This window comes from Loxodonta africana, unplaced genomic scaffold, assembly GCF_030014295.1.
Source record: "Loxodonta africana isolate mLoxAfr1 unplaced genomic scaffold, mLoxAfr1.hap2 scaffold_138, whole genome shotgun sequence".
NCBI classification, from domain to species: domain Eukaryota; kingdom Metazoa; phylum Chordata; class Mammalia; order Proboscidea; family Elephantidae; genus Loxodonta; species Loxodonta africana.
Genome location: NW_026974894.1, coordinates 487,741 through 515,039, shown reverse-complemented (window position 1 = coordinate 515,039; position 27,299 = coordinate 487,741). Strand labels below are relative to the sequence as shown.

The following is a 27,299-nucleotide window of genomic DNA, read 5'->3' as shown; positions in this document are numbered from 1 at the left end:
AAAGCTAACATTTATTGTGTTCATTCTGTGTGTAAGGCCTTTTTCTAAGTGCCTTGTGTGTTTTATTTAACCTGCGTAACAACCTTTTGAATAAGACCCATTTTAGAAATGGGAAATTGAAGCAGTGAGAGGTAAAGTAACGTGCCCAGATCACCCAGCTGATAGATTGAGTTAGGATTTAAACCCAGGCAGTTTGTTTCAGAATTTGCTTATGTAATCACTGTACATGACAGCAGTGAGCCCTAGTGGCTGTGTGGCTAAAGAACTTGGCTGCTAACTGAAAGGTCAGTGGTTCGAACCCACCAGCCTCTCTGCAGGAGACAGATGTGGCAGTCTGCTTCAGTGAAAACCGTATGGGGCAGTTTTACTCTGTCCTTTGGGGTCACTATGAGTTAGAATCGACTTGATGACAGTGGGTTTTGGCACATAATACTAATGTGCAGTGTATTCTGTATGCCGTGTATATGTTCAGAAACTAATTTTCCGAACATTTATGCCATATATAGATTACCAATCCAGTTGTCGTTGAGATTTTCACTCCTGACGACCCCGTGAGTTTTCAGAGTAGGACTGCCCTCCATACGGTTTTCAATAGCTGTGACCATTTGGAGTTAGATTGCCAGGCCTTTCTTCCAAGGCAACTGAGTGGATTTAAACTGCCAACCTTTCAGTTAGTAGCTGAGCACTTAACTCTTTGTGCCACCTAATACATATATATACTAGGAGGTTTTCCTCCTTATTTGTACTTTAATGTTTTGTAGACTCTTATGAATAGTTGTTCCTGGCAGTGAACTAGATGCTAAAGAACAGAATAGGCACATGTAACCCTCTCTCACCTTCTCCCTCCCCTTTCACAGAGATGAAATGAAAAGGAATTAATGAGGACAGATTATTGGATTAGGGCCCATACTCAGGGCTCTAACAGCATGGGGAGTTTCTCCTGTCACTTCAGTTCTTGTTCAGGAATTGGCACCTGCTTTTTGTGAATCACAAATACCAGTGCTTTATATCAAGCCATTTAGATTTGGGCTATGGAGCAGTGACTTAAAAAAATTAAATTTTATTTTCAGAGATTTTTTCTATTAATTGTTTACATTTATTTTAATTGTATATTCTGAAACTGCTACAAAAGGGCTTGAAATAATTGTTTAAATTTTAATTCGTATGGGTCAAAATGTATGTTAAACTACCTATTGTCGCCTTCACAGTCGTTGTTATGTTTGAGCCGGTTGTTGTGGCCACTTGTTACCAAGTATGACTTTCTTCTCCAGGGACCGATCTCTCCTGACAACATGTCCAAAATATGTGAGATGAAGCCTCGCCATTCTTGCTTCTAAGGGATATTCTGGCTGTACTTCTTTCAAGACAGATTTGTTCATTCTTTTGACAGTCCGTGGTATATTCAATATTCTTTGCAAATACCGTAATTCAGTGCCTTCAATTTTTCTTTAGTCTTCCTTATTCATTGCCCACCTTTCGTGTGCGTATGAGGTGACTGAAAACACCATGGCTTGAGTCAGGCGCACATTAGTTTTCAAGGTGACATCTGTGCATTTGAACACTTTAAAGAGGTCTCTGGTAGCAGATTTGCCCAATGCAATGTGTCGTTTGATTTCTTGACTGCTGCTTCCGTGGGTGTTTATTGTGGATCCAAGTAAAATGAAGCCCTTAGTGATGTCAACATTTTCTCCGTTGTCATGATGTTGCTTATTGGTCCTGTTGTTAGGCTGTTGGTCTGTAGTCTCTGATTTTCTTCAGTAAATGCTTTAAGGCCTCTTCACTTTCAACAAGCGAGATTGTATCATCTGCATATCTCAGGTTATTAATGAGTCTTCCTCCAATCCTGACGCCTTATTCTTCTTCAGACAGTCCAGCTTCTCGGATTATTTGCTCATCATACAGGTCGAATAGGTATGGTGAAAGGATACAATGGAGATGTACACCTTTCTTGACTTTAAACCATGCAGTATTCCTTGTTCTGTTTAGATGACTGCCTCTTTTTCTATGTACAGGTTTCTCATGAGAACAATTAAGTGTCCTGGAAATCTCATTCTTCCCCATGTTATCCATAATTTGTTATGAGCTGGAGTAGGTCTCAGAAATAATGTGCCATTTCTTCCAGTTGGTCCTGCACGGCTGCCTACTTCCCTAGGTGGTAGCAGGTAAGGCCTGTCTCAGAAACACTCCCCTCCTCACTAAGCATGATTCTTCACACTGCTCCATCTTCTTTCCTGTGTGTGTCCTCCTGCCCTCCTCAGTGGCTGGGGAAAATGATAGTAGTCCACTATGAGATTTATTCTTTTATTATACTTTATCATTTGTTTTTATAACATAGTTCCGTTAAAATCAAGGGTAATAAAAATGTTTGTGTGATGGAAGTGGATAATCCAATACTATCTCTCTATGAAAGTTTCATGAGAAAACTGTGCCCACAACAGAGGGCTCCCACTCCTCTGGCTCACTGTATTTTCTCCTTGTTTATTTGCTCTTCCCTCTTTCCTGATGCATGCATGGAACCACTGAGCTTCAGGGCTCCACAATTCTGCTTTTCATACCAGTGTTACTGTAATCTTGGGTTCATGGGCTGCCTTGCCACAGATTTACTCATTCTGTTTCTGTTAATTATTTCATTACTTAAAAATCTCTCATGAATTTTTCCAGAAGTACATTCTATTCCTCAAAAAATTGGAAGCAATGGGAAAGTATGCAATAAATAACAAGAAAACATACGTAATGCATAGAATAAATTATTAACGTTCCGATATGTCTGTTATCTTACTTACATTGGCATGTATGCGTATTAGAGTCTCTGGTTGATGCAAATGGTTAATATCTTGAGCTGCTGACAGAAAGTTGGAGTTCAGGTCCACCCAGAATTGCTGTGAAAGAGAGGTCTGGCAGCCTACTTCCGAAAACTCAGCCACTGAAACCCCTATGGAGTACAGTTCTACTCTGGCACAGTGGTGTCATCATGAATCAGAACTGACTCAGTGGCAACTGGTTTCATGTGTGTATTAGCGCACACATTTATGTATATTAACACGGATATTATATCCTGATATTTTCATTCATCATTAGTCTTTTCTCATGATAAATTTTTTTTTTTAATGAGGGCATTAAATTACTTTATAATATTCTGTGTGCATGTAGTATATGTTTTTTAACGATTTGACTATAGTTGCAATAATAAATGTGCATGTTTCTAGTAATCTTCAACGTATACTTACATCTTTTTAACATACATCTCTGCCATTAAATCTCTTTGTTTAATTATTGTTTAACACTCTTTACGCCTAAGAGATGGTCTCAGAAGCAGCCCTGATCAGTTTTTCTCCCTCTTACTCATGAAGCCCCTTAATGTATCCCAAGGTATCAACTACGAAGGATTTTACGTACTTATCGTTTGTTTATTTTTCTTTCAGTCAGTATATTCCATGGGCCAGAAATAGTCTATGTTATGCAGATACAGTGGTGAAAGGTACACACTGTCCCTGTCCTCATGAAGGGGACAACCCAGTGCAGGTGGGAGGAGCACTGGGGAAATGCAGCTGAGAGCAAGGACAGACAACCCTCCAGGAACCACACTGGACTTCAGAGAGGCTTGTTGGCTGCTGTTCACCTGGCAGGCTTCTAGATACCCGAGTACCCTTGGGCTTGGTGCCTGCTCCTCTCTCTGTTGACACCCTCCCTCTAGGATGCCTCAGTGAGTTTACTGCTATCTATTTGTAGCTAAGGACGTGAGGTTTATACCTCCATCCATTCAAACTCCTCCTGGGTCCAGACTCATATATTCAAATGTGAGCCTAACTCTCTGTATTGACCTCTTTATGCATTATAATGATACATTCCTCATATGGCCATCATGAAAGCAAACATGAAAGGAAAAGCACAGGAGTGCCTGACACCAGTGTAGGTACTCAATGAACATTAGCCGTTGGTATTATCCTTGACATCCCCATGTGGGGTGAAGTTTTATTACCTGACATCTCCATGTGAATATCTAACACCTACACCATGTTATCTAGGCTATGAAACAATTCTTGGTTCCAACCACCATTCTTTTCTTATCCATGAATTTCTCAAGGCTTTGGTGATGGGAGTGTGTGTTTTTCCACACAATGGATGTGATTAGGAATGGTTGGCCAGGTCCTACACAATAAATTGCTCCAGCATTCCTTTGGGTGACCATTGAGACAAGTTTCAGCCAACGAATGTAGCAAAGAATTGGAACCACTCTCAGCTGTTCATGCGAGTACTCTCAATCCAGAATATCTGGTAAGTCGACTGTTAGGGATTGAATTGTGTCCCTCCAAAATGTATGTGGAAATCCTAACCCCTGTACCTGTAAATCTGACCTTGTTAGGAAAGAGGGGGCCTGCTTTTATTATGTGAATGAGGTCATACCAATGTAGGGTGGGTCCTAAGCCTAACTCTTCTTAGTTATAAAAGGAGCAGAATGCACACAGACAGAAACAGGTGAAAAGGAAGACAGACAAAGAAGACAGATGCTTCTAGAAGGCCAGGAACACAAATGATTGCTGGCATCTACTAGAAGCTGAGGTAGACAAGGAAGGACCTCCCACTACAGCCATGCCCTGAATTCGAACGACTACCTGCTAAACTGTGAGAAAATAAATTTCTGTTCTTTAAAGCCATCCAGTTGTGTTATTTTTTGTTATGGAGGGACTAGGTAACTAAGACACATACCCGTTCTTATAAGTTCAGCCCAGTGCAGAATAATTTTCTTCCCTCCTTGGTCTAGACCACCCGAACCTACTCTTTCCCTATCAGTGTCCTTTGCTTTCACCTAAGAGCTATGACAGAGTCAGCTTGATGCTGATGCACTGAAATTTCAATTTATTTTTTATTTATGATTACTATTAATTCCAGTATTTTCTACAGTTTTCAATGGAGACAGTCCTATAATCTATGAATAGCAGTTATACTTTTTCTCTTTTTGTACTAGCTTACACTTCCGGTGTTCAATGTTTAATAAAAGTAATGATAGAAGCACCCTTATTTTATTGTTTATTAATTTTAAAGAGAATGTCCCACACGTCACCATGAACTATCATGCTAGTTGTAGTTTTCCACGTTCGGGAACTCCTTTTCTGTTCCATATTTGCTCCTAGTCCTTATCTCTCCGTGTGATTGGATTTTATCAACCTGCTTTGCCCCCATCTCTTGAGGTGAGCATATGTCTTCTCTTCTTTCACCTATGCATGTGGTGAGTGAAATTACTAAATCTTTAACGTTCACTCAAATTTGTATGCCTACAATAAACCGCCTTGATCATGGCATGTTACGTGGTTTACCCTTTGCTGGATTTCCTTTGCTGGCATCTTACGTAGGGTTTTGCATCTCAGTTACTGAGTGTGCTTGTCCTCTAACTCTTCTTCTACCATCCTTCTCTAAAATTTGTTATCATTTTTAAACTAGGCTTAAGGATCAAGTTACGGGAGTATCTCATGGTTTTCTAATCTCTGTTGACTATGTACAAGATTAAAATGACTGTTTCTTGCATGTTTGCTGGAACCTGACTGGAAACGATCTAGGTCTGCCGTTTTCTTTGTAGGGAGATCTTGAACTACTGACCCATTTTATTTAGTGGTTAAAGGCATCTTCTGGTGCTAATTTACTTAGAAAAAATTCTGATGCATGTTCTAGGTTGCTCGAATCTCATCTTCAAATATTGATTATCAGGGCTTGTAGCCTCATGCAAGGCAATTCATCAATCCCAGATTTCCCCAAAGTCAGGCTCTGCAACTCTTCCCGGTACCATATTCCCTCATTTAAGACTTATTTGCAAAGAGACAACAGTATGCTATCTACGCAGTTGTTTATCCGCAACCTTCTTGAGTCCATAACGTGAGGATACAGTCTTCTAATACTTTTTTTGTAATTGTTCTCTTTCTTATTTTTTTTTTCCTTTTTTCACTGCCAATACCCTCCCCCCCCAGTCTAGTAGTTTTAAAGTTGTGCGTTTCAGGTTCAAGTCTGTAATCCAACTGAGCTTCTGTGTGTGCTGCATGTGTGCATCAAAAGAACGCGCTTCTAGAAGCAGAAAGCAGGCAGTGCGACTGCTGGGCGGTTGGTGGGGTAGGGGGAGGGGAGCTGCTGCTCAGAGAGGGCGCCCGAGGGAGGCAGGAGATGCCGGGCTGCCCACCGCAAGCCCACAGGCTCCAAGGAGGAGGAACCTGCGTTCGCCATGAGCCTTTTGAGACAGGCCCAAGCCCACCCAGCCGGGTGCTAACCTCGCATCCGCCAGGCTTGCAGGTTCCACCAGGACTAGGGGAAGCCTAAGGCCGAGGAGGGCAAGGTCTAGGGTCTGGACCTGAGAACTGGTTCTGCCACTTGTGATCGCAGCGCTTATGCTGGAAAGGAGGGCAGGAAGCATATCGCAACGTGTGTCCGGACGATGACCCAAAACGGGGGAGTTGTGGTCACCCACGGACTCTGGGTCTGCATATGGAGGCCCCCAGGGTGCAATTCCAGGAGCAGAAGGCAAAGCCACAGAGGCCAAAGTGCACCTCGCCGATGCTTCCCAGGGGCATTTCCCCAAATATGGGGAGCAGTCCCTCCTCTGGGCTAGGGACTTTGTTTCCTCCATTGTCATCACTGACTGTGAGCAGACTCTTGTCTAGGCAGACTAATGAGGAGTTATCAAAATGAGCTCCAAACTCCGGATTTGAGTTAAGGATCATAAATTAACACAGAGAAATACGACTTTAGCAATAAGTGACTGTTTGAAGCCCAAGTTGCCTTAAAACACGGAATTTCAGTCTTTCAGCTCCTCTGCTAATCTAGTGACTAAGAACAGGATCTCACTGGAGCTCAAAGATGTGGGGCACTGGGAATACTCTGGGTCTGTCTGCTCACGGCTGATTGCCTGATCCCAGTTTTATTATACAGCTTAAATACAGACCAGAAGAGGAGTTTGGGGCTTGACACCTGACATCTTAACACCAGTTCCTGTTTCTTGAGGAAGGAAGAGGTAAAATAAATCAGCGTTTACTGTGTCCTTCTCCATCCCCGGAAGTCCTGATGAAGACCCTCTCAGGTAAGGATTGACAGGGAGTGGCTTGGTTTACTATTCGACTTTGTCCTTCAGTCACTTTGTTTATGTCCTGTATGTAAACTATTATGCATTGACAGAAGCATTCTAATTCTTATGCAGAATGACTAGACCTGCTGCAGAATGACTATATTGTGCCTCCCTTGGGCACCCCTGTCTGCGCAGCACCCCCCACCCCCAACTGCCCAACCGCCTCTCTCCTGGCATTCTGCTTCTAGAAGCATGTTCTTTTGATGCAGAGATGCAGCACACACAGAATCCCAGCTGGATTACAGACTTGAACCTGAAGACCTTATGCAGAATGACTATTTATGAACCCCTAAGCTTAGTACTAAAGCAGGTACTTACTCCTCAGAGAAGGCCCTGGGGGAGGTTGATACATGCATTCCCCAGCGCTCCTGCTGCTCTAGAAGTGCCTGAAATGCCTCTCTGGGAAAGGCCTTCAGATTAGGCTCATGGCCCACGTGGGAATTCAGGCCTATTTTTCTGTTAGAACATCTCATTTCGCTCTGAAAATGTTATTATCCAGTTTATTCACCAGACATGAGTACAGACATCTCATATTTTCAAAATAATCCCATTCTCTAATACTAATTTGCCACCAAGAGTATATTCCAAAGTGTTTCCAATAGGCTAGAAAGTCTTTCCAAAGAGGGGAGTCCTGCGCCATGTTGTGCAGTGACATCAGGGTTGGCATAATATGTTTACCCAGATACCTACCACTTTTTTTTATTTTTTATTGTGCTTTATTTGAAACTTTACAGAGCAAATTACTTTCTTGCTCAGCCATTTATACACAATTGTTTTGTGACATTGGTGGCAATATTCATGATGTGTCAGTATTCTCTTCTATGCTCCAGTTCCCCGTTTCCATCCGCCATGATTCCTGTTCCGTCCTGCCCTCTTTTCTGTGCTTTTGGGCAGGTTTTGCACTTTTGGTCTCATACACACGATTGAACTAAGAAACACTTTCTTCACGTGTGTTATTGTTTGTTTTATAGACCTGTCTAATCTTTGGCTGAACGGCAAACTTCAGAAGATACTTTCGACTTTGTTGCTTTCCATAATTCCTGAAATTCCAAGTCTACCACCTGAAGAACTTCCTTTAGTGTTTCATTTAGAACAAGTCTGGTGGCGATGAATTCTCTTAAGCGTCCTTCACCTGAGAATGTCAATATTTTTCCTTTACTCATGAAGGAAATAACAGCCTATAGAACACTGGGTTAATGTTTCTTTTCTTTCAGTGTTGAAAAAATGTTGTTTTCACAGCCTTTTGGCCTCCATGGCTTCTGATGATGAATACAGAGTCATTCCAATTGTTTCTCCTGTGTGAGATGAGTTGTTTTCTCTCTAGCTTCTTTGAAGATATTTTCTTGGTCCTTGTTATTCCACAATTGACAGTGAGGCATTTGGGCGTAAAATTATGTGAGTTTAACTTGTTGGAGTTTGCATAGCTTCTTGAATCTGTAAGTTTACGTCTTTCAACAAATTGGGAAAGTGTTGAGCCAGTATTTCTTCAGATACTTTTTTCTACACCACATATTTTCTCTACACCGTATGGAATTCCAGTAAATAAATGTTAGATATTTTTGGATTTTTTTGAGGCTCTGTTCATTTTTTTTTCAATATTTGTCCTCTGTTTTCACATTGGATATTTTCAATTGAACTATTTTCATCTCATTGATCCTTTTGTCTGTCAACAGCATTCTGCTGATCAAGTGAATTTTTTATCTCTATTTTTCCTGTCTAAAATTTTCATTCGTGAATGGTTTCTATGTATTTTTCTATTTTTCTAAGGTGTGCCCGTTACTTCTTTGAGCGTGGTTAAAGTAGCTTTTTAAAGTTTTTGTCTATGATTCCAAGACTATGTCTTACTTCAATCTTACAGAAAATGTCGATGTTGTTTGTTTTAGCAATCACTTGACCCAGTTATGTTCAGGCTGCAGGTTCTTTCCCAACTTCTGGATGCTGTGGCTCAGATGTCAGTTCAGATTTTGAAGACTTTGCGATGATATTTGGTTGTAATCTATGGGAGTGTCACTCAGTCTGGGACCTTGTTGGTGTTCTAACCCATAATGCAGTTCTCAAAGGATTGATCTACTTCTTAGGGTCAGAGCAAAGCATATGCAACTGTGGGAGTGGGGAGGGGTATGAAAAACAACTTTATGGTATCCCTCTCTTGAGCCACCTGGTCTCTGTCTCTCTGAGGCTCTCTGATGTCTGAGCAGCTACCTTCCTGGTCCACTGGCAAGAATGTTGGGGCTTTAATCTCTTCATTCTGCTGTGCAATTAAGTGACTGGGTCTGCCTATGAGGCCAAATAATGGTAAGATGGAGAAAATGTAACAGAGATTCCTCTATATTATTTGGTCCTTATATACTTAGGTCAGAGAGAAGGCACACTGTTTCTGGTGATACTTCCAAACAGGTATGGAGAAAAAGGCATTAACAGGTCGATAGCTGCATACTAGGTGTTACGGATTAAACTCTGTCTTCCCAAAATGTATATATCAGCTTGACTAGGCCATGCTTCCCAGTATTGTGCGATTATCCACCATTTTGTCAGCTGGTGTGATTTTCCAATGTATTGTAAATCCTACCTCTATGATGCTAATGAGCGAAGATTTGAAGCAGTTATGTTAAGGAGGCAGGGCTCAATCTACAAGATTAAGTTGTGTTTTAAGTCAGTCTCTTTTGAGATATAAAAGAGAAAAGAGCAGAGAGACAGGGGGACCTCAGTACCACCAAGAAAGAAGTGTCAGGAGCAGTGCATCCTTTGGACCTAGGATCCCTGTGCTGAGAACCTTCTTGTCCAGGGGAAGATTGGTGACAAAGACCTTCCCCTAGGAGTGACAGAGAGAAAGTCTTCCCCTGGAATTGGCACCCTGAATTTGGACTTATAGAGCCTCCTGGACTGTGAGGGAATAATTTTCTTTGTTAAAGTAATCCGTTTGTGGTATTTCTGTTACAGGAGCACTAGATATCTAAGACACTAGGTACCAGGAGATGTACATTTCCCAGCTCTTTCACTCCCAGGGCCACTATGACTAAGTAGCCATTGCCATAAATCCATGTGAGCAGACTATTCTGATTACTGCTTTGACTCTACTGTCTGTTATGGTAACCACACCCACCTTGTCTTTGTTGATTGAGTGCCACCACTTGGCTGCTACCACCACGGGGTCCAGTCAACTGCATTGTAGTTATGTGTCTTAATTCAGTTAGGGCAGTTCTCACTGTGGACTCTTACTTACATAAAATAGCAACCACAGAAGTCTTCAATAATGCTGGGGCTTGCTGCACAAATTTGTACCTCACCGCTATGGTACAAAGAAAGCCCTCTGGGCACTCTGTGTGTGGGTCTGTGGGTCCAGCCTAATAAATCCATTCTAACCTGCCAGTTTCCCTCAGCCTTTGGTTACCTTCTCCTACAGTATACAATGGCAGATCTGCCATTTCCACTTGATTTATTGTAGGCCACCACTTAATCCATGCTTCAGTAAACCAACCAAATAAACTATGAGATCCTTTTCTAACCTCTCAAGCTGAAACACTGAATGAAGAATCTATGCTTCCTGGGTCTATATCAATAAACTCAGACTAATCCACCTTTATGTTGCTTGCACCATTATCCCACACCCATAATAGCCATTCCCACACATATTCACCAGGTTTCTGTATGTATGTATATATTAGAAAAATCAAGCAGTTCTTTTGGAGTTTAGCATACCGTCTCCTGGGTCACACTTCATAGTTCACCTTTTGGGGCTTGTTGGGACTGAAGTCTAGGTATAGGTCTAGAAGCAAAAATGGGCAGTGGCAGTGGGATGTTCAGCCGTGTCTTATAAGGCATCTGCCTAAGGTGATGCCCCAGGCAATGCCCCAGATACGACCCTAGGAGATAACTCAAACAAGACACTTCAGGCACAGCTGAGGGTAATCTCATTAGATGGAGGTGGAAGGGATAATTGTTTTACTGGGAAGGGTGCCTTAGCAGGCAAAGTTAGAGAATCTCTTCAGATGGGAGTAAGAGGTCTGGTTCTGTTAGGAAGAGCGATTCAACAGAAATTGGAGGTTCATTGTCCCCCGCTTCCTGACTGTCTGCCCATATGTCCTCATCCCAAGTTTCAGGATCCCATTTCTTCCCAATCAGTGCCCTCACTCTAACTTCAGACACCATTTGAGGCTGGATATTCAACTGGCGCTTTAATTCAGTCACTCTTATGATAAGAATCTGAGTTTATTTTTGGCAGCATTAGCCTTGTTACTATAAGAAATATGGTTTTCTTTCTGGGCACAAGTGGCAGCTTTCAGATCTTGTATGTGGTGCTTTAGCTTTGAGCCCATTTCTTTCATTCACCAGTGTGACTAGCAAAAGCAGGACTAACCAAGCAGCTTCCTTATTATTCTTATTCTGACAAAATTATAGAAAAGTATCAAATATGTAATCAGGCAGAGCCTTGTCTCTCACAAATATTTGATCCAGTGGTAGTAGTAGTATTTTGCGTATTTCTATTGTCACCTCCCACCATGGATTAGCAATAGCCTGTTTACTACTGGAGACAGTCATCAGTGCCTTTAAGACTAGCCAGACTTGAGAATAAATTCAGAAAACTCATCCTTAAGATTTGGTTCCTCTAGAACCACAGTAGGTACCAAATGTCTTAACTGGGATCTCTAGAGATGCAAAACTAGTGAAGAGAATATATATATATGGAAAACCTAGTCGCATAATGGTTAATAGCTATAGCTGCTAACCAAAAGGTTAGCAGTTTGAATCCACCAGGCGCTCCTTGGGAACTCTGTGGGGCAGTTCTACTTTGTCCTGTAGGGTCACTATGAGTTGGAACCGACTCTATGGCAATGGGTATATATATATATATACACACACACATACACACATACATATATATATGCATACATATGTTAGTTGTGGCTGTTAGATGCCATCGATCCTGTGTAAAACAGAATGAAACACCACCTGATCCTGAACCATCCTCACAATCATTGCTATGTTTGAGCCCATTCTTGCAGCCATTGTGTCAGTTCATGTTGTTGAGCACCTTCCTCTTTTTTTCTGACCCTCAGCTTTTCCAAGCATGATGAGCCTCTCCTGGGACAGGTCCCTCCTGAAAATATGTCCAAGGCACGTGAGACGAAGTCTCGCCATCCTTGCTTCTAAGGTGCATTCTTGGTGTACTTCTTCCAAGATGGTTTTGTTTATTCTTCTGGCAGTCCATGGTATATTCAGTATTCTTTGCCAACACCGTATTTTAAATGAATCAGTTCTTCGGTTTTCCGTATTCATTGTCTAACTTGCTCAAGCATGTGAGGTGATAGAAAATATCATGGCTTTGCTCAGGCACACCTTAGTCCTCAAAGTGACATCTTTCTTTCTCAACACTTCAAGGAGGTCTTTTGCAACAGATTTGCCCAATGCAATACATTGTTTGAATTCTTGACTGCTGCTTCTGTGGGCATTGATTATGGATTCAAGTTAAATGAAATGCTTGATGACTTCAGTATTTTCTCTGTTTATCATGGTGTTGCTTACTGGTCCAGTTGTGAGAATTTTTGTTTTCTTTATGTTGAGGTGTAATCCATACTGAAGGGTGTAGTGGTTGCTCTTCATCAGTAACTGCTTCAAGTCCTCTTTACTTTCAGCAAGCAAGGTCGTATCAGCTGCATATCATAGGTCGTTAGTGAATCTTTCTCCAAAACTAATGCCATGTTCTTGTTCTTCGAGACCAGCTTCTCAGAATGTTTGCTCAGCATACAGATTGAGTAAGTATGGTGAAAGGATACCACCATGACACATAACTTTCTGATTTTAAACCACACGGTATCCCCTTGCCCTACTCAAATGACTGCCTCTTGGTCTACGTAGATATTCCGCATGAATACAGTTAAGTGTTCTGGAATTCCCATTCTTTGCTAAGCTATCCATAATTTGTCATGAGCCACACAGTTGAGTGTGCTTGTATAGGAAACAAAAATAGGTAAACATCTTACTGATATTCTCTACTTTCAGCCAAGATCCATCAGACATCAGAAATGATATCCCACGTTCCATGTCTTCCTCTGAATCCAGCTTGAATTTTTGGTAGTTGCCTGTCTGTGTACTGCTGCAACTGTTTTTAAATTATATTCAGCAAAATTTTTCTTGCGTGGGATGTTAATGACATTGCTCGATAATTTCCGCATTGCGTTGGACCACCTCTCTTTGAAACGGGTACACATATAGATCTCTTTCAGTCATTTGGTCAGGTAGCTGTCTTCCAAATATATTGGAATAGTCAAGTGAGCGCCTCCAGCACTGCGTCCCTGTGTTGAAACATCTCATTTGGTACTCCATCAGTTCCTGGAGCCGTGTTTTTTGCCAATGCCTTCAGTGCAGCTTGGAGTTCTTCCTTCAGTACCATCAGCTCTTGATCCAATGCTACCTCCTGAAATGGTTGAACGTCGACCAATTCTTTTTGGTGTATTGAGTCTGTGTATTCCTTCCGTCTTCTTTTGATGTTTCCTGTGTTGTTCGATATTTTGCCCATAGAATCCTTCCTTCAGTATTGCACCTAGAGGCTTGAATATTTCCTTCAGTTCTTTCAGTTTGAGAAATGCCAGGTGTTTTCTTCCCTTTTGGTTTTCTAACTCCAGATCTGTTCACATTATTATTATCATACTTTGTCTTCTCCAGCTTCCCTTTCAGGTATTCTGTTGAGCTCTTTTACTTTATTTTTCCTTCCATTCTCTTTAGCTACTGTACATTCAAGAGCAAGATTCAGAGTCTCTTGTGACATCCTCTTTGGTGTTTGCTTTCTTTCCTGTCTTTCTAATGACTTTTTGTTTTTTTCATATATGATGTCCTTGCTATCATCCCACAACTAATCTGTCTTCGATCATTAGTGTGCAGTGCATCAAATCTATTCTTGAGATGGTCTCTAAATTCAGGTTTGATATACTCAAGGGCATACTTTGACTCATGGACTTGTTTTAATTTTCTTCAGCTTCTACTTGAACGTGAATATGAGCAACTGATCATCTGTTCTGAAGTCAGCCCCTGGCCTGATTCTGACTCATGGTATTGACCTTCTCCATCATCACCTTCCACAAATTTGATTCCTATCTATTCTGCCTGGAATGGTTCACGAGTATAGTCACCATTTATGTTCCTGACGAAAGGTATGTGCAATGAATAAGTCATTGGTCTTGCCAAATTCTATCATGTAAGCTTCATTGTCATTTCTATCATCAATACCTTATTTTCCAACTGCTGATTTGTCTGCTTTGTTTTCAACTTCGCATTCTAATTACGTAATTATCAGTACATCTTGATTGATGAATGCATCACGTTTGATCAGTTTCAAACTGCGGAACTTGGTAAAAACCTTCAACTTCTTCATCTTTCACATTCATAATTTGTGTGTAAATTTGAATAATAGTCTTATTAACTGGTCTTCCTGGTAGGCCTGTGAATATTATCCTATTGTTCGTAGTGTTCTACTTCAGAAAAGATCTTGAAATGTTCTTTTTATCGATGAATATGATGCCGTTCTCTTCAGTATCTCAATCCTGGCATAGTAGAACATATCATTGTCTAGTTTAAAATGTCCAAAACCAAGCTATTTCAGCTCACTAATGCCTTGGATTACTGACCTTTATGCATTCCATTTCATTTTTGATGACTTCCAATTTCCCTAGATTCATACTTCCTTCATTCCACGTTCTGATTATTAAAGGATATTTGCATCAGTTTCTTCTCATTATGAGTTGTGCCCCATCAGGAAACGTCATTAAAGTGGGATCTACTTTGAGAAGGTAGCTCTTCCCCACTTGTATTTTGAGTGCCTTCCAACCTAAGGGGTTATCCTCTGTCATTCAATCAGACAGTGTTCCAGTACTATTTGTAAGATTTCACTGGCCAGTTGTTTTTAGAAATAGGTCACTAGGTCCTTTTTCCTAGTCTGTCTAAATCCAGAGCTCCACTCAAACCAGTCTACCATGGGTGAACCTGGTGGTATTTCAAATACCGGTGGCATAGCTTCTAACATCACAGCAACATGCAAGCCACCACACTACAACAAACTGACAGAAGAGTGGTGGGAGTTAAAAATAGGAAGAACCAAAAAGAGTGCTTCTTCCATGTCTGCTGATTTAGAGGAACCATGAGAAATTGTCAAGTGAAGAGTGATTCAGAGAAAAACATGGGTAGAGTGTGACCTAATTTCCATAAAAACAAACAAGTGAATGTACTTACATGTGTCCCGGCAAAAAGAAGTGTGTAAAAGGGTACATATGTATCTTTGGACACTGGACACTTTGGGGGAGCAGGTACAATATACTTATGTGGGGATGGCTCTTATTATAACTTCTGTATACAAATCTCTGTTGTTAAATGTGTTATAAGAATGTAAAACTTTTTAAAGTTTAATAACATCATACGTGTATGTGTGTGTATTTGAAACTTTTTTTTTTTTGACTATTTTATATATGTGTTTTTTCGTTATCTAGTGTGGCTATAGCAGAGATTCCACAAGTGGATGCCTTTAACAAACAGAAACTTATTCTCTCACAGTTTAAGAAGCAAGAAGTTTGAAGTCAGGGCACCAGCTCTAGGAGAAAGCTTTCTCTCTTTGTGGCTCTGGGGGAAAGTCCTTGTCATCCATCTTCCCCTGGCCTAGGAAATTCTCAGCACCTGGACGCTGGGTCAAAAGGACATGCTCCACTCCATGCACTTCTTCCTTGGTGGTATGAGGTCCCTCTCATTTCTGCTCACTTTTCTCTTTGTATCTCAAAAGAGACTGACTCAAGACTCACCCTTATCCTGTAGATTGTGTCCTCCCTCATTAACCTAACTGCCTCTAATCCCGCCTCATTAACATTACAGAGGTTAGAATTTACAACACATAAGTAATCACATCAGATCACAAAATGCAGGACAACCACACAATACTGGGAATCATGGCCTGGCCAGGTTGACACACATTTTGGGGGACACTATTCAATCCATAACAATAGAGAAAATACTGTCTTCAATGCCAGATTCAGAGACTTTTATCCATCTAAGAAGGGCAAACACAGAAATTGAACAAAATTCAGACCAGCGAATTATTGCTTGCTCTTGTAACTAATGACTTCTTCTGGTCTCTATGCCTCGAAATGGCCAAAAAGAATTCTGTGAGGATTAATTCAGTTATTGCTAAAACATCTACTGAATTTGCATGTCTACAGGTAAGGAAGAATGCTGGACACCATGTGTGATTCATTAAGTAACACAGGGACCCTTAGACTATTGTTCTCCTTCTCTGATATGCCACTATCACCTTCTCCCCTTGTTGCTCTCCTGAAAAACCCACACTTGTATATTCTATGCTTTTTTTCAGGATTGAATTTGCAGGAAGTTAAAGATATATCTTTGAAAGATAAAGAAGACTTTGGCCACATTGTCTTTAGACAGTCGAACTTCCCAGCCAACCTCTGTGCAGGATGGGAATTCACAATCCCTCCTACTCAGTACCTCTGAGCAGGACGGGATTTCTGTTTCATTATCAGGAGACTGTGGAATTCACCCCTCTTCAGAAAACTTACTTTCCTTTGCCTCAAACTGTCCCTCTCAGGATCTGTCACGGTCACTCTGAGAAATTCACATGGGCAGCCTGTATGGAAGTGCCCATCCTAGAGGCCCTGCCCTCCCTTCCTTGCTCCATAGGGATTCCTCTGGCACTTGGGGTCGCATCTCCCAGGGAGTACACACCTCTGGCACTTCCAGGGATTCCCAGGCCCTGGGATACTGTGGATGGGACTTGGAACTCAATCTCTTTCTTCCCATCCTCACCTTTGGTTATCTGTGTTCTGTCTTCACCAGATTTAGGAGGCCTTGTCTTCTCTTTGCTCGTTTCATCTCAGTCAGGCTTTTCTATTCCAACTCTCTGATCTCAGAACAGATCAGGTTAGACCACAGAAAAGAGAAAGAGCAAGCAAACATCACTGATCTGTGCAGAAGCTGCTGGGAAGGGATTCGATTCTCATTGGTTTAGGGTTTTATGCCCACTGCTCACCGGCAGGCAGGTTCCCCCCAGAGTCTGGCTTCTGTCTAGTATCTTGTACTACAAAGAACTCAGTGACCAGCCAACCTTCACAATCACACCTCCCTTAGAGCTATCTTTGCAGAGGCTCTTTGTCAGACTTCCATGTCCCACTGAAATCCTATTTCTCTTTCCTTACAAACATTATGCTCATTCTCAGGGCCCTGAGACCTCATCTGCAGATGAGTCTTGTCCTCTTCTCTCCTTGGCGGGGGAAGCTTTTGAGTGGACCTCATGTCTTCAGACAGCTATCCTGGGGCTTCTTCCACCCTGGTGCCGTAGGGCTGCATCTCTCTTTGTACTAGAAGGGGCGTGGAAGGGGCACAAGGCTAAAAGAGGATGGATTTTCCAGGTGAGGTGGGTTTAAGAAGCTTGAATGAACTTCTTCCCTGAAGGGTGCATATTTTGCAGTCCAGACATCCTGCTTCTCTCAGTCTAAGAGTCCTAGCACGTCTTCAGGTGCTTTCTCCTTTGACCTTGAGGCCATGCCTGCACCCTCTGCAGCCAGGTCTCCGACATGTGTAGCAGCACCAGTAGGTGTGGTAGCCTCTTCAGCCCCTGTCTCCTCCTCCAGATGCTCCTGGAGGTGCCTGGCTCTTCTTGCCAGGACTCCAGGATGCTGACCAGGGACTCAGTGTTGGTTAAAGGATGTCGGCCAGTGACCACGTGTCCTCATTTCCTTTGAAGGCTTAGGCTCCTTGCCTGGGCAGAAGACAGCCAAGGTCAGTCTGAGCCTAGACACCTAGTGACCGACCTGTGACACTGCAGCGAGTGATAGATGTTAATTTCCATACTCAGGTATCCGCAGGTGGCCGACTCAGAGTGGTCAGAGGTGAAGTGTAACTAGAGATCACACAATCATGAGGGCACGGGCCAAAGGTCAGGGAAAATAGCTGAGGTCGTGGAGCTCTAGCGGAGCCAGTCTAGGGCACAGGCCTCCCTCCTGTATGTGGCAAAGAAGCGATCCATGTGCCGCCTTCTGCAGACTCTGGACTGCTGGGGCCCTGGTTGCCCGGATTTCGGCCTTGTCTTTGGAGAAGTGACGCGCATGCACTGTGCCACCGGGGGCTGTGCCCCAACAGAAGCAAAATCTTGACAATACGGGCTTCAGTTGACTTTGCCTGTGCTCTCCTTTGGCTGAGTGACTTCGTGTGTTTCCTAGCAGGTGAAGGCATTCGTGGAGAGAGGCAATTTCCATGCGTGCAGGCAAAGTGTGTGCTGAGATGATGAGTTGCTGGAGACCAGGGTGGACTCTTAAGACCCAGAATAGGCCTCTGACAGGTATGTGTCAATGTTTTCTGCCCATGGCACTCACCCGGGTATTTGCATAGAATGTTATCAGCGGAATTAGTAGTCTCCGGAGAGGCTGCCACTTGTCAGCGAGCTTCACCTGGCCAGGTCCGCAGTGATGTAGCTCCCCAATCAATGACTACTCTCTAGACCTTCCAGATAGACTAGCAAATCTTCTCCGCCCATGGGCAACCAGTAGAGCCAGAGGCCTTCCCCCTTTGCTCTTTCGTCTCTAGGCACTCTGTCAGGCACTCCAAGGTGTGAAGTGACAAGGGGGAGAAGGAAGAGATTTCAGAGAACGAACACATCCAGAGAGACAGGCAAGAGATGGTGAGTGGGGATGTCTTGCCTACTGATATCCTCAGGAAAGTGGGAAAGAGGTACCTGGCCGTGCTCTGCCAATGCCCTGAAGCAGTCCGCACCAGGGGCTCCCTTGTGCCTACCTAGCCTTTCCCAGGGTGTGCTCAAATCCTGTGGCCACTAGGTGTCCTAGGTCACAATGGAGGGCCCTGTGTCATCTGCCTGTTGGGCTGGATCTCTGCCATTGTCTGAGTCTTGTCACCAGGCCCATCATAAGCTCCGCCCACTCTTCCTGTGGAGGTACTGTCTCCATGGTGATGGCAAAGAAGCCTGAGTTCCGCCCACCTGGCCTTCACTTCACCTACCTGGCCTGCTGACCCTCACTCAGACCTCTGTGTTGATCAAAATGAATGTCCGCCAGTGGCCAGGTGTCAGCATCTGGGATAAAGGATTCGGGACCTTGCCTGAGGCAGAAGGCAGCCTAGGTCTGCGGGTACTTGGAAGTCTTGTGAGTTGTGACACTGCTGCCAGTGACAGATGGTAACTCCCACACTCACATATCCCCTGGTGGCAGAAGGATAGTGATGGGCGGAGAAACATGCCTCCGGAGCACACGTTCAATGCGGCACCAGCCAAAGGCCAGGGCCAGGAGTGGACATCGTGGAGCTTAATTGCAAGCCAGTGAAAGGCCCAAGGATTTCTCCTATATGTGGCAAACAGGTCATCCGTGTCCCCACGTCCATAAACCATTGGACTGCAGGGCCAGACTGCCAGGATTTCGGCCTTGCCATCGGAGCCCTTCCACATACACAGCGTTGCACCGGAGGCAGGGACATGTAGACAGCAAAAACTTGGAAAATGGCATCATCTCTTCAATTTCCCTAGCGTCGGCCTTTTTCAGCGGCATGCTTTGTTTCCTAGTAGGATAAGGCACTGACGGAGAAAGGCATGAGTATGTGTGTAGGAAAGGTGTGTGCTGAAAGGGTGACGACATTGAGACCATGTTGGGATCCTTAGTCCCAGGAAAGGCCCCTGGCAGGTGTGGGTCAATGTTCTCTGCTCATCCGAGTTGGCGGGCGAGGTTTTCACCAAACAAAGCAGCAGTGGAATTATTCGTCGCCGGAGAGGTTGCATCTGTCCACAAGCTCCACCTGGCCAGGGTCCACCCCTATTGTATTGCCCATGTCAATCAAGAGAAGCTAAGACCTTCCAGAGAGACTACCTGCTATTGTCTACCCACCGGGAAGCGGTCCAGCCAGAAGCCTCCCCCGTTTCATCTCCAGGCTCTCTGTCAGGCCCCTCATACTTGTGATGTGTCTCAGGGGTAGAAGGAAGAGATTTCTCTGAATGAACACATACAGAGAGGGGCCATAGATGCTGAGGAAGGGCGCCTTGTCTACTGATATCGTAGCGTAAGTGGAAAAGAGGTACCTGCCTGCTGTCCCAGTGTGTCGAACGTGTCCACATCAGGGGTTGGCTACTGTGAAATTATTCCCTGGTGCCCTCGATTTTCTGGCCAAAGACACGAGGGGCCGTTGTGTGTCCATGGGTACAATGGGGGGCTCTGCAGAACTGGCCGGTTAGGCTGGACTTCTCCTATTGGCTCAGTGTTTGTGACTCGTCCCCGTCAGAAGTTCTGCCCAGCCTTCTGGTGGCTGTCTCCATGGGGATTGGGAAACAAGCCCTAGGCCCCGCACTCAGCCTTCACCTGGCCTACCTGGCCTCTTTCCCCTCATCTAGACTGCTCTGTGCATGAAAGAAAGGATGTCGGCCACTGACCAAACATCCTCATTTCCTTGGAAGGATTAGGCTCCTTGCCTGGGCAGAAGACAGCCAAGGTCAGCCTGAGCCTAGACACCTAGTGACCTGTGACACTGCAGCCAGCGATAGATGTTGATGTCCACGCTCAGGTATCCGCAGTTGACGGATTCAGAGTGGTCAGAGGAGAAGTGTAACTAGAGATCACACACTCATGAGGGTACGGGCCAAAGGTCAGGGAAAATAGCTGAGGTCGTGGAGCTCTAGCGGAGCCAGTCTAGGGCCCAGGCCTCCCTGCTGTACGTGGCAAAGAGGTGCCACCCTCTGCAGAGTATGCTGCCACCCGCAGACTCTGGACTGCTGGGGCCCTGGATGCCCGGATTGCGGCCTTGTGTTTGGAGAAGTGACGTGCATGCAGTGTGCCACTGGGGGCTGTGGCCCAGCAGAAGCAAAATCTTGAAAATGGGGGCTTCAGTTGACTTTGCCTGTTCTCTCCCTTGGCTGAGTGCCATCCTGTGTTTCCTAGGAGGAGAAGGCATTCGTGGAGAGAGGCAGATTCCATGTGTGCAGGCAAAGTGTGTGCTGACATGATGAGACCCTGGAGACCAGGGTGGACGCTTCAGACCCAGGATAGACCTCTGGCAGGTATGTGTCAATGTTTTCTGCCCATGGCACTCACCCGGGTATTTGCATACAATGTCATCAGCGGAATTAGTAGTCTCCGGAGAGGCTGCCACATGTCAACAAGCTTCACCTGGCCAGAGTCCACCCGTGGTGTAGCTCCGCAATCAGTCACTACTGTCTAGACCTTCCAGATAGACTAGCAGATCTTCTCTGCCCATGGGCAATCAGTAGAGCCAGAGGCCTTCCCCCTTTGCTCTTTCATCTCTAGGCACTCTGTCAGGCACTCCAAGCTGTGAAGTGACTCAGGGAGAGAAGGAAGAGATTTCAGAGAATGAACACATACAGAGAGAGAGGCAAGAGATGGTGAGTGGGGATGTCTTGCGTACTGATATCCTGAGGAAAGTGGGAAAATTGGACCCTGGCCTGCTCTGCCAATGCCGTGAAGCAGTCTGCACCAGGGGCTCCCTTGTGCCTGCATAGCCTTTCCCAGGGTGTGCTCAAATCCTTTGGCCACTAGGTGTCCTAGGTCACAATGGAGGACCCTGTGTCATCTGCCTGGCAGACTGGATCTCTGCCATTGGCTAAGTCTTGTCACCAGGCCCATCATAAGCTCTGCCCACTCTTCCGGTGGGGAGACTCTCTCCATGGTGATGGCAAAGAAACCTTAGTCCCACCCACCTGGCCTTGACTTCACCTACCTGGCCTGCTGACCCTCACCCAGACCTCTGTGTGGATGAAAATGAATGTCCACCAATGGCCCGGTGTCAGCGTCTGGTATAAAGGATTCGGGACCTTTCCTGAGGCAGAAGGCAGCCTACGTCTGCGGGTACCTGGAAGTCTAGTGACTTGTGATGCTGCTGCCAGTGAGAAATGGTGACTCCCACACTCACATATCCCCTGGTGGGGGAATGATAGTGATGGGTGGAGAAACATGGCTCCGGAGCACATGTTCAGTGGGGCACCGGCCAAATGCCAGGGCCAGGAGTGGACGTCGTGGATCTGCATGGCATGCCAGTGAAGGGCCCAAGGATTTCTCCAATGAGGCAAAATGCAGATCAAGGAAGGAACACAAAGATAAAGCAGCTGAAGAAATTAAAAAGGTTACTCAAGAACAGAGTTAAAAATTTAATAAGCTGCAAGAAACCATAGAGAGACTGCAATCAGAGATTCAGAAGATTAACAATAAAATTACAGAGTCAGAAAACTCAATAGAAAGTAAGAAGAGCACAATTGAGGAATTGGAAGGCAGAATTACTGAGATTGAAGATCAAACTCTTGGGACTAATATATTTGAAGAGAAAGCAGATAAAAGAATTTTAAATGAAGAAATCCAAAGAATCATGTAGGACTTTATCAAGAGAAATAACTATGAGTGATTGCAGTACCAGAACAGGGAGGGCTAACAGAAAATACAGAGGGAACTGTTGAAGATTTGTTGGCAGAACTTCCCTGATATCATGAAAGATGCTCATCGAATTCCACATAAGGTAGATCTCAAAAGAAAGTGACCGAGACACATAATAATCAAACTTGCCAAAATCAAATATAAAGAGAATTTTAAGAGAGGCTAGGGATAAAGGAAGTCACCAACAAAGGAGAGTAAATAATAAAAAACTTGGACTACTCAGCAGAAATCATGCAGGCAAGAAGGCAAAGGGATGACTTACACAAAATATTGAAGGAAAAAAATTGCCAGCCAGGAATCAAACCATAACCGTGGCCCTCTGGCCTTCGGGCCCTCTGGCCTTAGCCCTCTAACTCTAGCCCCTAAGCCCTGAGCCCCAAAGCCCCTAAGACCCTAAGCCCTTAGGTCCTAACCCCCAAGGCCCTAAACTCTAACCCTAATCCAAACCCTAACCCCTATTCCCTAAACTCTACAACCTAAACACCTACACCCCAAAACACTACACATCAAAACCCTACACACTAAACCCTATACTCTAAGCCTCAAACCCTAAACCCAAACCTCAAATCCCAAACCCCAAACCCTAAACCTAACCGTAAACCCTAAACCCTAACACCTAACCCTAACCCCTAACCACCCTAACCCTAATGACCCTAACCCTCGAACCCTAACCCTCTAACGCTAACATGAAACCCTAATCCGAAACCCTAACCCTCTAACTCTAACCTCTAACCCTCTAACCCTAGCCCTAATCCTAACCCCAACCTCCAAACCTAACCCCAAACCCTAAACCTCAAATCCCTAGCCCTAAACCTAAGAATGAGCCTAAGCCTAACCCTATCACTTAACTCTAAACCCTAAACCATAACAGTTAAAACCCTAACACACAAAACCCTAACACCCTTAGCCCTAACACATTTAACCCTAACACCCTAAATGCCAAAACCCTAAACACTAACACCCTTAACCCCAACCCCTAACCCCTAAACTTAAACACTAAACCGTCTAACCCTAATACCCTAAACCCTAACCCCAGCCCCCAGCCTTAACGCTCACTCTAAGCCTTAAACCTTAGGCCCTAAACCCTAGGCTCTAAGCCCTAAGCCCTAAACTCTAAATCCTAAAACCCTAAACTACTCTAAGCCCTAAGCCTAACCCTCTAATCCTAAACCCTAAAACCTTACCCCAAACCCATAAACCTGAACCCCTAAGCCCTAGCCCTAACCCCTAACCCTAATCCTCTAACCCTAACCCTCTAACCCTAACTAACCCTAACCACAACACCAACCCCAACCTCTGAATCCTGAAACCCTAACTCCCTAACCCCAAGCTTCTGAACCCTAAGCCTAAACCCTCTAACCCTAAATCCTAACCTTCACCCCCTCACACCCTCACCTTCTCACTCCCTCACTCTATAATCTTCTCAACTTCTAACCCCCTCACCCTCTAACCCCTCACCCTCTAACTCCCTCAATTTCTAACCCCAACCCTCCAGACCCCAACCCTCTAACACCCACTCTCTAACCCCAAACCACATATCCCAAACAGACCCAACACCAACCCCAACCCTAAACCTAAACCCTAACCCCTAAAACCTAACCCAAACCCTAATGACTAAACCCCAAACTGCAACCCCTAACACCTAACCTGTAACTCCAAACTCTAACCTCAAACCCTAAACCTAACCCTAACACCTAACCCCAACCAAAAAACCCTAACCCTAAACTCTAACCCCAAACCCTAACGACCCTAACTCTAACAACCCTAACCCTAACATCCCTAAGCCCAAACCCTAACCCTTTTTGTTAGCAGCCATAGCACTTAACCACTAGCCACCAGGGTTTCCATGAGCAGTCACAGGAATAGACACATGCACACCCGTGTTCACTGCAACATTATTCACAGTTGCAAAAAGATGGAAACAACCTAAGTGCTCATCCACAGAGGAATGGATAAACAAACTACAGTACATACACACAGTGGAACACTACACGACAATAAAGACCAATGATGAATCTCCGAAACATCTCACACCATGGATGAATCTGGGGCGCATCACACTAAGTCAATCACAAAACGACATATACAGTAAGAGACCACTATCATAAAAACTCATGAAAACATTTACGCACAGAAACAATCCTTGATGTTCACCAGGGAGACGAAGAGCGGGTAGAGAAAAGCCAACTAAACAATAACCAAAAAAACCAAACCCACTGCTGTCGAGTCAATTCCAGCTCATAGCGACCCTACAGGACAGATTAGAACTGCCCCATAGAGTTTCCAAGGAGTGCTTGGTGGATTCGAACTGCAGACCTTTGGTTAGCACCGGTGGCTCTTAACCACTACGCCACCAGGGTTTCCAACCAAACAACAGATCGGTGGTAACTCTGGCGAAGGAAAGACGGTACACAAGACTGGGGAATCAATCTCAGCCTCACTCTAACCCTAACCCTAAACCACTTGTGCCTGAGCCTAGTAACCCCAGCCCTAACCCCAACCCCCAACCACCTAAAACCTATACCCCTAAACCTAACTCCCAAACCTCTAACCCCCAAACCTGAACCCCTAACACCAAACCCTAACCCCTAACCCTAATCCTCTAACCCTTCTGCATCTCTGGGCCTCTCGAGTCTCCGTCTATTTTCTTCCTCCAAATCCTACTAACACTCAGTGGAATTTTGAAGTTTGAGCTGTGCTTTGCTTCTTGTTGTCTCCACCGGTCCCATCAAGGCACTGCATCATTTCTTTGCTTTGCTTCACTATTCAGTTCCAAAACCATGGCTTAGAATCACCTGACACTGAACTTCAGCGATTCGGCGCAAGGGGGCGAGAGGGCGCGCGCACTGCCGGTTCTGTTCTGCCCACCAGACCCTCCGAGCATGGGAACCTCCTGGACCTAAGATGGGACGAACTGGGTACCGCTCCAGTGGCGACAGCAGAAGCTTTTCTTCCCGAGGGACCCAACGCCCCAGGGCGCTCTCTCAATACTCCCATTAATGCTATGATTATCCTAACCCACTCCTTCTGTGCGACCTAGTGGGTCCCCTACCAGGCCCAGCCTTCACGACCCGCACCCCCCCGCCGTGGTCATGTACAGGAACCTGCAGGGCCGCGCCCTCCCCGCCCAAGCTCTGCCCCTCCATACCCTGATGCCCTGCAGGCCTCTACTAGGTACCCGCCCAGGGGAGAGTTGTCGCCCCGCACGGGTCGGGGGACACGAGGGAACATTCGGAAACCACCCCCAGGCACGAAGCCGACTGCCTGATTGCCGGTATTGAGACCATGTGAGCAGGGCTGCCCCACCAACTGGAGCCTGCAGGACATCACTCACGTTTGTCAGCTTCTCACCGCCCTCTGGGCTCCGGGTCCCAGAGCAGCCAATCCCCCGGGGGGGGGAGGGGGGGGCGGTCCGTCCGCAGGTGCTGGAAGATCGGGTTGGTGCCCATGGCCGGAGCGCTTAAAACCCTTAGAAACCCTCATAAACCGTCAGCTCCAGACTTTCAAATGTCAGCCTGAGAGACACCTAATCTCCAACCTAAAAAAAAAAAAAAAAACACACCCGTTGCCATCGAGTCAATTCTGACTCATAGCGACGCTATAGGACAGAGTAGAACTGCCCCACAGTTTCCAGGGAGCGCCTGGTGGATTCAAACTGCCAACCTTTTGGCTAGCAGCCTTAGCACGTAACCACTACGCCACCAGGGTAACCCACTAAACCTACTGCCACCAGGGTAGAGGCTCCAAATCCCGCCAGTGTGAGGAACCCTCAAATCCCCTCAGCACCAGAGACCGCGTCCACAGCGACTGCTACACAGCGCCGCACAAACGTTTAAGTTAACAAACAACATGGGCGCTCAGGACCCCTTCATGCTACCCGCACCCCCGCCACCCAGAGGGGGAGCGGACCCGGCATCCACACTGTTAACAGACACTGAATCGCTGCTGCATCCACAAGGAGTAGGATCCCCGCGCTGCTCCACAGATTCCCAGGACCCCTTCCTTTCCAGGTGGGGCCGGGGCCACGCCGACGCCCCAGCCCCGAGAGTAGACCAGCCGGGCGCGGGCGCAGGGTGCCTCAGCCTCCCAGGCACAGTGCCCAAAACAGTAAGGGGCAGCAGGGCCTTGGGCGGGGGATCCCTCTCTCCCCGTCCCTGGCACCCTACGGAGTCTGGTGGGGGTGGGATGACGAATGGGGGCGAGTGCCCCGTCCTCAGTCTGGAATCTCACCCCCCCGGGCGAACTCTGGGCCTTGGTTTCCCCTCTGGCACAGGGAGCAGGTGGGGGGCGGGGAGGCAGGAGCCCATCACCCAGCTTGGCCCGCAAACCCGCCCCGGGCAGAGGAGGGACCTGGGCGCAGCCCTGGACACGGCCTTTCTCCCCAAGCCCTTCAAGCCCCCAGGCCCGAGGGCACTCCGCAGCTGGATCCCGCGGCTGGACCCCCCCCCCCGCGCAAATCCACGGGGATGCAAATTTCGCAGACCAGCTGCGTCTCCCGGGCCAGAGGCTCCCTCTCGCAGCCCTTACAGTGGCTGCGTCCGCCCGGGCCCGCACCGCGTCCGCCCCTGGGGATCACTCGGGACGGGGTACGCCGGAGGGGGCGATGCCAGCTGCTAACCCAACGTCCGGACTCTCCAACCTCTGGAGCCCCCGGGATGCTGGGACTGGGACCCGCCCTCCTGGTGCCTTCCCTCCACACCTTCGAGGGGCCGGGCTTGTTCAGTCTGGGAGCCGGTCCCTCCAGCCAGGTGTCGGAGTTTCATACC

The 27,299-nt window shown here is 45.7% G+C and overlaps 2 long non-coding RNA genes across 2 annotated transcripts; both read left to right on the top strand.

The window, feature by feature from the left end:
* Nucleotides 1-3,120: 3,120 nt before the first annotated feature.
* Nucleotides 3,121-18,498, top strand: LOC135229198 (uncharacterized). The gene is made up of 3 exons (XR_010319975.1): nt 3,121-7,060; nt 14,079-14,253; nt 18,319-18,498. It is a non-coding gene; the product is annotated as an uncharacterized LOC135229198 (long non-coding RNA).
* Nucleotides 18,499-18,591: 93 nt separating this feature from the next.
* Nucleotides 18,592-21,680, top strand: LOC135229200 (uncharacterized). The gene is made up of 3 exons (XR_010319977.1): nt 18,592-18,776; nt 21,031-21,149; nt 21,397-21,680. It is a non-coding gene; the product is annotated as an uncharacterized LOC135229200 (long non-coding RNA).
* Nucleotides 21,681-27,299: the final 5,619 nt, after the last annotated feature.